Consider the following 13,874-nt stretch of genomic DNA (forward strand, 5'->3'; position numbering starts at 1 on the left):
GAGAAATCCTTAGCGGTCTTCGGCCCCGATGCGGTGACACCTGCGGGTGCCACCATTCCTCCCTGGAGGGTGTCGGTGACATCCATCCCCCACCTCCCTCCGCGTGCCGGGAAACCCTAGGACATGTCCGGGTAGCAGCGTCGTCGGCGTCGCTTTCCTTCTTGGAGGTGCTGTTTTGTACGCGGTGGTCCGGAGCCTCGGGTTGTAGTGGTTTGTCTTTGGTGGGCGTAGCGGTGGCGGGTCATCCGTGCTCTGTCGAGCTGCCGTTGTTGGCATTTGTTTCTTCTTCTTTTTCTTTTGGGCTTGTTGTGATGTTCGCCCCAGCGATCATGTATCGGTGTTGGTTGTTTTGGAATATAAAGCGGGGGGAAACCCTTTTTCGGTAACTGTGACTTCATTTAAGAGTTTAATGGCTTAAGTTAAGTTATAAGTTCAGGGTTTTTCTATACTCTGACCCAGTTGAGTTCCAACCCGATGCCTGAAGCCAGACCATAAATTCCATGAAGCTCTCAACTGAAGTCAGAGCAAATCCCCAAATAGTTTTGCTGCAATTTTCTGAAGATACCAACTGAAGTCACTCAAAGCAGAAATTCACATGGATCAGCTGGTGGAATTACCATTACATGCTCTACTCGACACAACCAATTAAGCAGTAGTACAATGCTGTCAGAAAACAGAGTTTAGTAGAGTATGACCGCAGGGATTTAATTGGACAGTTACCCCAACCAATCTGCATGAACGGGAGCAAGGAGGGGAGGGAGTACCGATCGAAACGCCTCCACGTCCGCCGGCCCGCCCATCTGCGGAGAAACGGATGGTAGATTGTTCATTGTTTTGGAGATAGCTCACCATCCATGCCGAGTGGTGATCAGATGGTGGATTATCTTGTCAAGAAAACCAGATGGCATGTTAAGCGACATTTTAAGTAAATATATTAGCTGACCAAGCATTAACATTTTTTATTTTGAACATCCTTCTTCATGCGTGAGGTTTACTAAATGGGATAAAAGACAAAATCAGCAACTTGAGATAACAGATGATAATTACTCTACTATAAAAGTTTTCTTTCAAGACAAATAAACACACCATTTTCAAGAGTCCAATAATATAATGACGACGCCACACGTCCACCGGCGGATAAAACAGAAACATCTACCGCGGCGACACACTATCGTCCGTCACGTAGAGCAACAGGAAAGCGCCTCGAAGTTCGAGCTGTACGTCACCAACTTTGCCTTCGATGAGCACGGTGGCCCCAAGATGCCGACCATCTTTAGCATCAGTGTGCCAGGCTACACCTGCATCAACACCACCAATGTGTCGGCGATAAGGTCCAAGATCGATGAGCAGCGGCACGAACAAGTTCTGCGTAAGATTTTATTCTTTCTTCTTGCCAATGATCCACTGTCTTGTGACAAGATGGAATCCGGTGGTGTGGCTCCCTAACCCCCGGAGCGTGACGTAGCTCTTCAGTTTCAACTACCATCCCCTCATCCAGTACAGCACCATCAGTAAGCATATTAGCGGTGGAGATTCACTAGGGCCAAGGGGGGCTATGGCCCCCATACCCTAGAGAAATTATGTGAAATATTGTGCTTTGAAGATTATCATTGTTTAAGTTGAATTTGTCCTTTGAGCCCCCTTAACTCCGCTATTCCCCCTCAACTGTCTCTGTTAAGCTCCGTCACTGAAGAACACAATCTTCGACAGGGTTAACAAGCACTGTAATCACTACGGGAAACAACTAATTTGCCGCCAGGAGGTGTCCTTGCCGTCAGCTTTCGTCGGGCAGACGGCAACGAGGGGGTTTGCTGTCATCAGTAGACGGTAAAATAGACTTTGCCGTCTGCGAAAAAAAAACACAGACGGCAAAGAGCTCACTTTGACGTCTGCAACAAAAATTACAGACGACAAAGAAATGTTGCCGTCTGTATTTGTTTTGGCAGACATCTTATTTTTGGCAGACGTCAAAGTGAGCTCTTTGCCATCTGTATTTATTTTCACGGACGGCAAAGAAGAAGCACATCACGCAGATTAAGCACACGTATCGATGACTTGGCAATATCTCATAAGGCTGGTCATAGTGGGGAGTAACTTAGACTAGTGTCATGCATATGACACTAGTCTAAGTTACTACCTTCATAATGCAAAGTAACATAATAGTAGTATCATAGATGGCTTCATTTACTAGCTCATAGACTCATCTTGTCTTGAAAAGCGCTATGTTACAGTAACATATTATGTTACCACCTCTCATTAATTACTTACCACATAAGCAGAATTTTCTCGAAGAGCGTTATGTTACTAGCTAAGTTACTCCCAGTATGACCAGCCTAAGCGCATCCCACGCCGTCGGACGCACGCCTCCACCCACCCCACGACGCACGCACCCCCATGCACGCCCCCACCCACGAGGCCATGACCCTACCGCCCCATCCACAACTCCCATATCCTCCCCCGTGCTCCCTCTTCTCTCCACCTCCCCGAGCAGTAGAACACCGCCGGCCAGCGCCCTTCTCTCTCCTACTCCCTCCTCCCTAATCCTCCCCGGAGCAGCCACAGGTCGCTGGGCAACGCCTGCCCGCCCGTTAGGTGTCCCCGAGCAGCCACATGCTTAGCCCAGCGCCCGCCCGTCCCCAAGCAACCACACGTCGCGGCCAGCGCCCTCCCGCCCGTCCGTTCGCCTTCGCGCCCAGCACCCTCCCGCCCGTCCGTCTGCCACCTCGCCAGTGCCGCATGAAGGTCCACCTCGCGAGCTCATCCTCACCCGCCGACCGTGCGCACCACAACTCCTCCGGCCGCACACCCAAGCCCGTCCACACTCCGAGCTCCTCCTCACCCGCCGTTCGTGCGCTCCGCCTCGTGAGCTCCGCCGCTAGAGCAGCCGGGCGCTCCACCTCGCGAGCTCCGCCGGTCGAGCACCGCCCATCCCCGACCTTCCTCGCGTGCCTCGTCGTGGCGTTAGAGCGAGTTGGCTCCCGAGCACGGCTAAGACGGAGCGACACGACCGAGCAGGGCCGGGCGACGGCGCAGCGAGCAGAGCACGACAGAGCAGTGCGGCGAGCGTTGGGGCCGGACGGCGAGGCGAACAGAGCACAACAGGGGAGAAGAAGGACCCGATTGATTTTTACTTTTACTTTTAGGGTCCTTTGTGTTAATTTCCGAGACTATTATGTGGCTTTATTTTTTTCAGGGTCATGTTTGCGTTTTGTACTGCATTATCATTGAATGAAAGCACTAAACACGCCCAATCCTTTGCCTGTTAAAAGAAGAAGAAACATGGGCAGTGCACTCCATGCGTTGACCGCATCCCTCGGGAGCGACGCTGCTTCGTGTTGTTTTTTAATTCGACCCCTTTCTTTGCCGTATGTGATATACGAGGCTGACGGCGAAGACACGAATAGTTGACCGTACAGATGTAGTCTGGCTGACGGCAAAAGTACTTTTTTTTGCCGTCTGTGATTTATAAGGCTGACGATGAAGCAGATTTGGCAGACGGCAAAGTCTTTGCCATCTGTTTGATGAAAAGCTGATGACAAAGTATTCTTTGCCAACTTATCTTTGTCGTTTGATTTTGTCATCTGCTTCATGACAGCAAAATCTTTGCCGTCTAGATTTAGCTCTTTGCCGTCTGTGATCCACAGACGGCAAATTACCTGTTTACTGTAGTGAATACTAGTTTACAAAGGAAGAGTGGGTAAAAATGCGTGGTTTGCAAATGACACGGGGATGTTCAGGGGATAAAGAACTACAACGAGAAACTATTGGGGGACGGGAACATGCGAACGGAGATGATACTGGAGAAAGACCCGAGCCACTTGACCTTCTCGGGGGGCTGAGCGTTCCAGAGGAGGGTCAACTTCGGTGGACAGCTAAACTATGTCTTGTGTTGTCCGCTGTTGTTGTCTTATGCTACCTACATATGTCATGATCAATGCTGCATTGTGTTTGTATCTGTATCGGTATGCGAGTTATGAAGTTGGGGGCACGGTTGCGCTGGCGGACAAATGAGGGTCAGGATCAAGTTAGGCAATTGTTCAAGCATATATGCAGACAAGAAATACAGTGGCATACCTAAGTTACGTGTCACTTTATCCAATCATGACTCGTATTTGCAGAAACAGTTCTGTCGCTGCTTGATTGTACTTGTAGCTTCCCATGGTGATTTTGTTACATATTGACACCTCGCCAATCTCTGAAAGGATGACTGAATCTTTCGCCAAAATGTTATGGCAGGCAGAGCAGTCCACAGACCAATGTAATCCTGGGAGGACTTGGGGGCAAAGGCAAAAGGCTTGATGTCCACAGAGATTTGGTTGTTGCCATTGATGGCCACCACTCATTTTAACAAGACTGATCAACCGCCGCCGCCGCCGCCCTATCTTAATGCTTCTGCAGTTTCAGTTTGGTCAATGAAACCCACAGGAACATCTCTTCCTCACCTCCAAGTTAGAATATGAAGTATGCAACAGACCATGAACATCTCTTCCGCGTCTTCATGGTTCTGCAGTTTCAGTTTCAGGTTAGTGGAATCTGACAGCCGAGTAAACAATAAATAATGCTGGAAATACTGACCTTAAAGCAGAGTGGACACTTCAATTTGGTAGCACTTGCTCTGTTTCCTGAAATAAAACATGGAAATTTGTTACTGCTGACTAAACTGTCCTCAAAGAGTCACTACGGGCAAACAAAACGACGAATGCCATTTGCTCTTACAAAGGGAGTAGCAGCTCACGCATGCATGCAGTTGGTGATACAGTGACTACTGAAACCACACCGAAGGAGATAAATAAAAGGTCATCATCTATGATCTGAGTTACAGCTAGCTAGTGTGTTCCCTGGAATCAAAGCCAGATGACGCACATAACATAACCTGGTGCATTCCTTGGAACAGGAAAATACAGTGACATAGTCCCTCCGTCCGGAAATACTTGTCATCAAAATGGATAAAAGGGGATGTATCTAGATGGATTTTAGTTCTAGATACATCTCTTTTCATTAATTTCGATGACAAGTATTTTCGTACGGAGGGAGTACGTGCTTAAATTAAGTGTCATCACAGGATTGTCGGCTCCCAAACCAAAGCATGGCAATACATACTCTATCCAAATATGCGCGGAAACAGTGATGGTGTTGCATCTTGACAGCTCGCTAATAACTGCAGAACGCATTTCTCCATGTCTTGGGCTTCAGTAGAATAGGCTCCTTTCTTTAATCTGCGAACATTGTGTAAGCATACTATACAACTTTTCCCTTTCCCTCGACAATGAATACATGTATAGCACACAAACATGTGTGGGTACTACTGGACGAGGTTCTGTACATGCCGAAACAATATATACACAAGGAGAGATGTATGAAGGTCAGAGCTAGAAGAGACATCATCTATCCGGGCCACTCAAAGAGTGTTCCAAATCCATCACGGGCATGGCATAGCTTGCTAATGAATTGAATGCAGGTACATGGAAGTGAGGAAACACTAGTAGTTAGTACTCTTTTCCTTTTAGAGTAGAATAATAGAGGAATCGTGCCCCGTTCCATTTTTCCATTGAAATGAAACGAGTTCCACGGTTAATTAACATCATCTGTTAGGGCCCCGATGAGGACAATATATAAGCTCAGCCACGGCCCGCAACCGCAAGATGATGATAACAGAAAGGCACTTCAGGCTTAGAAACGCATTATTACAGGCAGCAAAACAGAGAGCGGGGAAACGCCAGCAGCCACCGATTTTATATATACTCCGGTCTTGGAACTCCCTCAACTGAGGAAATGCTGAGCGTGCCAACCTCAAAGCAGAGTGGACACGCACATGATTCTTCTCTCCTATTCCCTCTAGCTAGCTAGTTGCTCCCAAATCACATCGCTAATAGTAATAGTGCAATCGAATCAAGAAAATTATTGACTGAACTATCATGTGCCCACACAAACAAATATCGAAATCAAATACTCACGATCGATGGACAAAATGACAGCCGGTGCCTACACAAAGGTTACACATGCAGTTGCTGATACAACTTCCAGGCGGTCTAGTATTACACAGGAGGGATACGGCTATCTAGTCCTTCCCCGCAAAAACAAAAGAATACAGCTAGTCCCCCCACCTCCTCAAAACGGGCTTGTTTATATTCTCTTCGAGCTGGCCTCGCAAGTGCTCCACCAACTCGGTGGCCTGCCAGTTCGACTCATGCAGCATAAATTCCTTGAGGCTTGGGAGATATGCTAACCCACAGAACAACCCAACAATGTTGCCCCAATCTAAATACTGCAGCAACTCAAGCTTAGGGGCTGCTCCTTCAAATCCCACCGACTTGAGGTTTCCTATGCAATACAGCTCCAGCACATTCAGGCTCGGGAATGCCTCCCGACGAAAACTGAAACAAACCTCTTCACCATCAAACGAGTAATCCAATAGACGTAGGGTGGCCAGGTTTGGTAGATTCCCAAGGACTTGTATGGCCGCATCATGCTCCGATATCCTCGACCCCTCTAGTTTCAGCTTCACGAGATTTTTGAGGCCCTGGATCCACTTGAGGCTCTGCAGGTTTTCTGGGGGTGAGGACATGCCATCCAAGCAGCCTGATAAACCTGTCCTCCATCCGTGGGAGTGCAGTGACAATGAATCCAGGCTGCTGAGATGAGCAATAGCTGAACACAAGTCTTGACCGTTTCACTTGTTGATGCCTGTCAATCCTAACTTGCGCAAGTGGGTGAGCTTTTTTATATCTTCTACAAGAGCCTTTCCCACTTAGATGTCCATGGTACGGAGTGTGTGCAGGGCCTTCAGTCTCCAAATCCCTCTTGGCACTTCCACACCACCTGGATTTCGTCCTCCCGCCGCATAATAAGGTAATATGTTGCAACAAATGCAGTGCATACATCATGCCTGTTAAGTTGTCCACCATCATCAAGCCCAAGATCATTTGCCAGTACATCAGGTGCACAACATGACAAACAACAACCTACTGAGTATAAAGGCAAACTCATCCGTGACTACTCCTCTGCATAAGCAAACATATTGGCATTTCTCATTCCTATATCGCTAGCAAGAATATGTTGCATCTTCACAAGCTTGATCATGATCCTTGGTAGCTTTATTATGCTTGTGCCTGAAATATCTAGTGTATGGAGTTGTATCAGGTTCCCCAACGAATTTGGCAGGTGAAATATATCAGCATGTCCCCTTAGAGAAAGATATCTAAGATGTACAAGCTTCCCAATGTGCTCAAGATGATGATCAACTAGATCCCACTTGCCTTCCAAATCCAGCACTCGTAACAACCTGATCTTATCAGAAGTGTAAAATGGCCTCCAATTTCCGAACTCTGTCAACGATCGTACTTTGGATAAGTACTATATTCTCAAATTCACTTTGATCCCCCTTCCAATCACTGCTTACAGCAAGATGACGTACTGTGCCTTGGTTATTTAAGCTGCACCCTTCCTCCAATGTGAAAACAAGATTTTCCTCCTTAGACTTTGAGGTGGCAATTTCACGAATGAGATCATGGACATGACAGGAGTCAATTCCTTTCCTACTATGAATTGACTGTTGAGATGGCAGGATCATGCTCCTGCTTATGAGTTCCATGAAGTAAGAGTCCAATACTTCCTCTACAGACTTGCCACACATCTCACTTGAGTAACCCTCTGCAATCCAACGACGCACTAAGCGTCTCCGTGCAATCTGCTGGTCTTCAGGAAAGATGGCTAGATACAAGAAACAAGCCTTGAGGTAATAGGGTAAACCATCATAGCTTTTCATAAGGATTGGTTTTATGGTCTCAAGTTCTGGATTCATCTCCAACTCAGCACTGATATGATCATTCAATTTTCTCCATTCAAAAGCAGTTTTTGGTTGGTTTGCCAAGAAGCCACCTATGGTGACTAGTGCAAGGGGAAGCCCTCTCCACTTCTTCAATATTAGTTTTGTTGGTTCAACCAACTCTGGATATCGCTCATCCAAACTTACGGCCTCCTTAAATACCTGAAATCCATATCAATCAAGTCATTTAGTACAACAAGAAAGAAACCAAATATGCACCATTGTCTAACACATTTTTTTATATGGGAATATGTACTACAAAGATGTTAAAGTGACACAATGCTACTTTTTGTTGGATAATAAGTTTCTACATCATTCTTTGAGCTTATCAACCATTCATGCGTTTCAAAGATGAGATTTTGTTTCCATCTAATCAGATGTATCTCCCAGTTACAATAATTCTTAGGTCTGATCAAATAGATTATCGTCCCATCAGCACAATTGTAGTAAACTAGGAATATACGTTGTTCGATAGAAGTTAATAGCAGTGTTGCCGTGCTGCAAGCATATGTTGAAAATTATAAATAGTCATAGTTAGCATGGCAGGTGATATGGAAATATGCTCGATTTCAAGAAATGAAAATATCTGGATTAAGAGAGTGACTTGATTTCAAGAGGACTGAGCCAAATACAGACTATGAGACGCTGACTAGCGATTCTTACAAAAGCAGATCGAATATTCTTCCATGATTACTGAATCATGTGTTTTTATTGCGGTAGAGCCGAGTGGGTGAAAATGTTGAGACGGTATCCACAAGAAAAAGGATGAACCTTTATATGTACCTCTACTGTTTGACTTCTTTGTTGTTCGCTAGTAAAACAGGGATATCCTACTTCCCTTTAACAGGTACAAAATCTACAAATAATTTGGTTGGACCTAACTATAACTACACAAATTATCATGTCCCATCTTATTTTAATCATAGTTTATGTATTCCAAGGTCGAGGTATTTATATGTATTATTCTAGCAATTGCATAAGATTTCTAATGAAGTGATGAGTGGCAACTCCAATTTTCTAGTGGACATAAAGATATTCTTTGTGAAATAAAAAAATTAGCCCTTTAAAAAGAAATAAACAAATTGACAACATTTATTCCATAACTGTAATAGAAACAAGAGAGGCATTCAGTATGACACTGCTTCATTTGTACCTTTTTGGTGAAGAGGGCAAATGCGTCATCAGGACCCAGATGTTTGAGCATGTATATGTCTCGTTCATTCTTTGAGCAGTGCTTGGCAATATTCTCTTCCCTTATGGTGACTATTATGCAGCTTCCAGCAGTTTCTGGCAAATACTCTTTTATAGCATCCCACTCTACTCTGGACCAGAAATCATCAAGAACAAGTAAATATCTCTTTCCTTCTAAACATCTCCTTAAATCTTTCTCATTTTTATCTTCATTCTTATCTTTGATTTGCATAATTAAGCTCTCAAGGAGTGGTGCTGAGTTGAAAGGGCGCATGATTGTGAAACAAGCATGCTTATCAAACATGCTGCTAATCTCTTGGCTTTGATAAATATCTCTCACTAGTGTTGTTTTTCCGATACCACCCTTTCCCCACAAGGATATCACATGAAATTGCGGGAGATATTTATTTGAGATTAGTTTGATGATTTCCTCTTTTTCATTCCCTCTCCCAATGAGACGAGATTCCTCTAGAGTAGCCATTGTTTCCGTGCGGCTGAGGATGTTCTTGTCTGTAGAGCTGTCAACGCCAGTAGAGACTATTTCCACGGAACTCCATCTCTCATGAGAAACCTAAACACAAGCACACGATTAATGCTTAGGTATTGTCTTTCTTTACAGATGATAATATTTTGCCCCGTGTTAAGTTTTATGTAATTTTTTATATAATAATTATTGTTCTTAAATGATCTGATGATCTCTTATCTCTAACAGACCATGTTGTTCGTTAGGACAACAACGAAAATAATTTAATATAATTTGGCCACTGATATTAGAGCAGATTGCATTCTTGTCCGCAGATTGTGAATGGCAGTTGATGAGATTCTCTAATGTTTGTCGCGAGAATCAGGGGCAACTAGGTTGGCCCACACCTATAACATGTAAAGCCATTCCATGATAGGATGAAAAAGGCATATCCTTCTGGTAAGTGTTTCTTAATGCAACACTCAAAGATACCATGGCAAGGCAGCTCATTATGTGCTAAGAGCTACATCTGACGAAAAAGGCATATCCTTCTGATAAGTGCTTTGTAGTGCACTCAAAGATACCATGTCAAGGCTGCTCATTATGTGCTAAGACCTACATCTTCCCTATAATGGCAGTCACTCAACGGCTATAGCCACAAGCAATGCAAGTGATTCCCTCTTATGGCGGTTCTAATTTGGGTTTGAGCCCATAGTTTGCTTGCTTTCATTCATGTTGAAGAAGATGAAGAGAATATAATTTATGGAAGAAGTATGTGCTTGTTGACAAGTGGACCCTAGATAAGTACATGAATCGAAATAACACCATCAGAGAGTTGAGGTCTTGAGCTAGAAAACAAATGGACCGAATGGAGGATGAGATACAGTTGTAACCACTGGAACTATGGTCAAGCTTGGATCTAATGCTAAGGTAGCGGACATGCAATCGGATGATAGGGGAGGGAGGGGGAGGTGTAGAAACATCAAATGGAATCATTTATGCACATTGGCCTTGATAAATTAAGGTTACTATACATATAACAGTTCTAGCAGAAGTAAAATGTACAACAAATTCTTTCTCATGAAAATAGAAAAAATTAAATTATTTTGTAATTAAACTATGTAGAATGGTTATTAACATAAAACTTACATGACTACACAATAACAACTTTAGTTAATTATGTAAACTTTTAGTTGAGACAAAGAACATAAATAACAATAGGGACAACAATTAGACAATTTTCGGGACTTCAAAAATTACCTTACTGTAGAAAACATAAAGAGACGGATCAGCAAGTAACTTCTTGCACACTAGAGCTTCATCCTCTGCTCTGCTCCTATGCATAAGCTTGCAACTTCAACTTTCTCAGTGGATACTATGATTCGGCTTCCTTTCTTGTTGTTTGGGAAACATGTTTTAATGCAATCCCACTCCTCAATGGTGCGTATGCCATTGAGTACAATTAGGTAACTCTTGAAATTTAAATATCTCTTGAACTCATGAGCCAAACCATCTTCTTTCATCGTTGGCATCATCCTCAAAACTTGGGCCCCAATAGCTGATTTTCCTTCTTTTCCTGTTTCTTGAAGAGAATTAACATAAATTTGCCTAATAATGCTTCGAATGAAATCTGACTGATTGAAAGGGCACATCAATGTGATCCAAGCACAGCAATTAAAATTCTTGTGTATGATGAGATCTTCATAGGCACACTTGATGATGGAAATCTCCCCCAGATCACTGCTACTTGTGCCCCACAATGCTATCACTCGAAGTGCATCATCCTTGCAATTGATCAACTTGATGAGATCCATTTTTGCTTTTTGCCGCAGTAGCCTTGCATCATCGGCGGCAGACATTGTCACACTTGAGATGGTAGGCTTCCCAACAGCAGAGGTAGGCTTGGAGCTAGAGCCCTTGATGAGGTGGTACCGTTGGTTCCTCTGGCTGACATCCTCCACCTTGATTCTGAGCTCCTTCATCTGCTTTGCCACACGGTGCTGGTCTAGCAGCGTGCAAGGGATGCGCCACCAAGACTGCTTCTCAAGACGAACAGAAAAATCAAGGAGATAATCTTCCACAGTGTAGGAGACGTCACGGACCTGTTTCACCCAAGTCCTGACCACCATATTGTCATCTCCCTCGTCATGCGCAGCCATGAGGAATGACCGCATCATCTCGAGCTCGTCGGTGATGAATATGTGGTCGCTCTGTACTCCAAGCTGCAGAGCCACCTCCTCAGCCACGGCAGATTTGGCATAGCTGAGCGCCCCGCTGAGGACGGACTTGCCAACACTTAGCGCCGTCGCCTCCATTTGCGGGCGGGGTCTTTCTGCGGTTAAGCAATGCTGGGTGTTAGCAACGGCCAGGCTGTAGCTAATAATAAAAGACAAAAGTGGAAACACAGCAAACCTGGTCTTGCCCACGGCGACCAAGACCGATCAACCCCAAGGGCAGCAGTGCTCTCCCAGTTGAAAGATCTGCATTGCGTGCATACAAAAAGAAGAATTTAGAGTTTATTATAATTTAACTAGCAAGTGACCAAATGCTAAATAAAGATTGAACGCACATGATTCAGAGATTCACCAAAGCAGACAAGAAAAACAGAAATGAAATAAAATTACCAGCACGAATTGGGTGTAGTCGCCAGGTTCGCTGCGTCAGATACCAGCCAGGGTATAGAAGCAGACAGAGGGAAATATAATTGGGCAATGGAGCAAAGACACAGGGGAAGAACATATTCTTTACTTGCCGCAGCGTCCATCATCCATCCTCCATCCTCCAAAGCAAAGCATAGACAGGCGTGCAGAGCAGAGCAGGAAAAGAAGCTTCTTTTTCTTGCTACCGCGACACACGCGTGATGCTGCATTGCCTCTCCTTCTTTGCGCGAGGAAAAGATCGATTCGTTCCTTGCTGCCATATTTGTGACAGGATGGAGGAAAGCAACACAGACAGACACATCACGTTGGAGATTCTAAACTGCGCGAATAAATGAAATGTGTTGCCTAGCACTTATCCCTCCCTATGTAGGAGTATGCAAGAAAGGTATATGTCTCAAAATTCTGGTGATCTCTGATCAACGGAGGGTCCAAGACACCAACAAAATTTGCGCTCTGCTTGTTTTATCTGTCAGTTAAAACCAAAACATACCATGAATCTGGTTGAGGTTGAACCATTACATGATCTATCTATTCGACATAATCTAGCCTTACAATGCTGTAAGCAAATACTCCTACTAGAGTTTAGCAATTAATTGGACGGAACTAGCAACGGTTACCCCCAACTAACCAATCTGCAGGAGTTCGGAGCAGCTGGGGGGGGGGGGGGGGGGGGGGGATCGATCCCGCGGTGGATGTCTACCGGAGGAGTCCGAGGTGGTCGAAGAAGCAGTGGCGGGAGGACGCGGCCGAGGGTGTGGTTCAGCTTCAGTCAGTTCTATCACGGTATCCCCCTCCTCCCTCTTTTCGGCACATGAACATGGCATTGTGGAGCCGTTGGATTTCCATCATGCAAAAAAAAGAAGAGAATACCTTATGTTGGGGAGTTAATTACACAGAAGTACCACAATTCGGACATCACATGCAGATTGATACCATGATTGTTAATTTTTGCGTGTCAGTACCAACATTACTCCAGATTTTTGCAAATAGGTCTAAACTGCGTATAAACACGTATTGACGGTGTATCTGACCAGCGGGGCCCGCCCGTCAGGTGCCAACGTGGCATGTTTTTTTGCATAAAACCCCCTTACGTTGTATGTAATCACGAAAATGCCCAAATTTTTTGCGAGAAAAAAGCTCCATGAGAGGCTTTCTTTTTTTTCGCAATTTCCACCACCAAATCTGGACTGGTTTGAAATTTTCCGCCACTCGAACGAATAAATAAAAGAACCGAAAAATCAGGCGCGGGGGGATTCGACCCCGACCTACAGTCCACAGGCGCCAGGTGCTAACCACCACGACACACCGTAGTTCGCATTCGAATTCAGGTGTTCGCTTTCTTATACTATTTTTGAAGCGCTGGGCCGGCAGCATTTTTCTTTTGTTTCGCACTTAACTGGCGCGCGTGTTCGAGGTAATGCCCACCGAAGTGAAAATTATTACAGGTACATTCATCACTCCAACTACAAAATTAACATGTCATTCTTACATGATGTTAGAAAATATACATATGCGCCTACACATAAACAATAAGAACTACTAAATTTGTATTTCAGGAATAAATTGAAAATAGAAACATGATAAAACTATCAAAAAAATTATACAAGATATAGATTGAATGTGTCTCATCATAAAAAGTACATTTAGTATGGCATGCCCGACAAGCAGGTAAATGATAAATGTATAAGAAATATATTCAATGAGAAAAACAAACATACCTAAGAAAAAACTATAT

General features: G+C 44.5%; 2 pseudogenes; both read right to left on the reverse strand.

Annotated features, from left to right (window-relative positions):
* Window positions 1–6,091: 6,091 nt before the first annotated feature.
* On the reverse strand, window positions 6,092–6,877 carry LOC123072787 (uncharacterized; annotated as a pseudogene).
* A 116-nt stretch (window positions 6,878–6,993) lies between these two features.
* LOC123072785 (disease resistance protein Pik-2-like) lies at window positions 6,994–11,801 on the reverse strand (annotated as a pseudogene).
* Between the last annotated feature and the right edge of the window lie 2,073 nt (window positions 11,802–13,874).

This window comes from Triticum aestivum, chromosome 3B (assembly GCF_018294505.1).
Source record: "Triticum aestivum cultivar Chinese Spring chromosome 3B, IWGSC CS RefSeq v2.1, whole genome shotgun sequence".
Classification (NCBI taxonomy): domain Eukaryota; kingdom Viridiplantae; phylum Streptophyta; class Magnoliopsida; order Poales; family Poaceae; genus Triticum; species Triticum aestivum.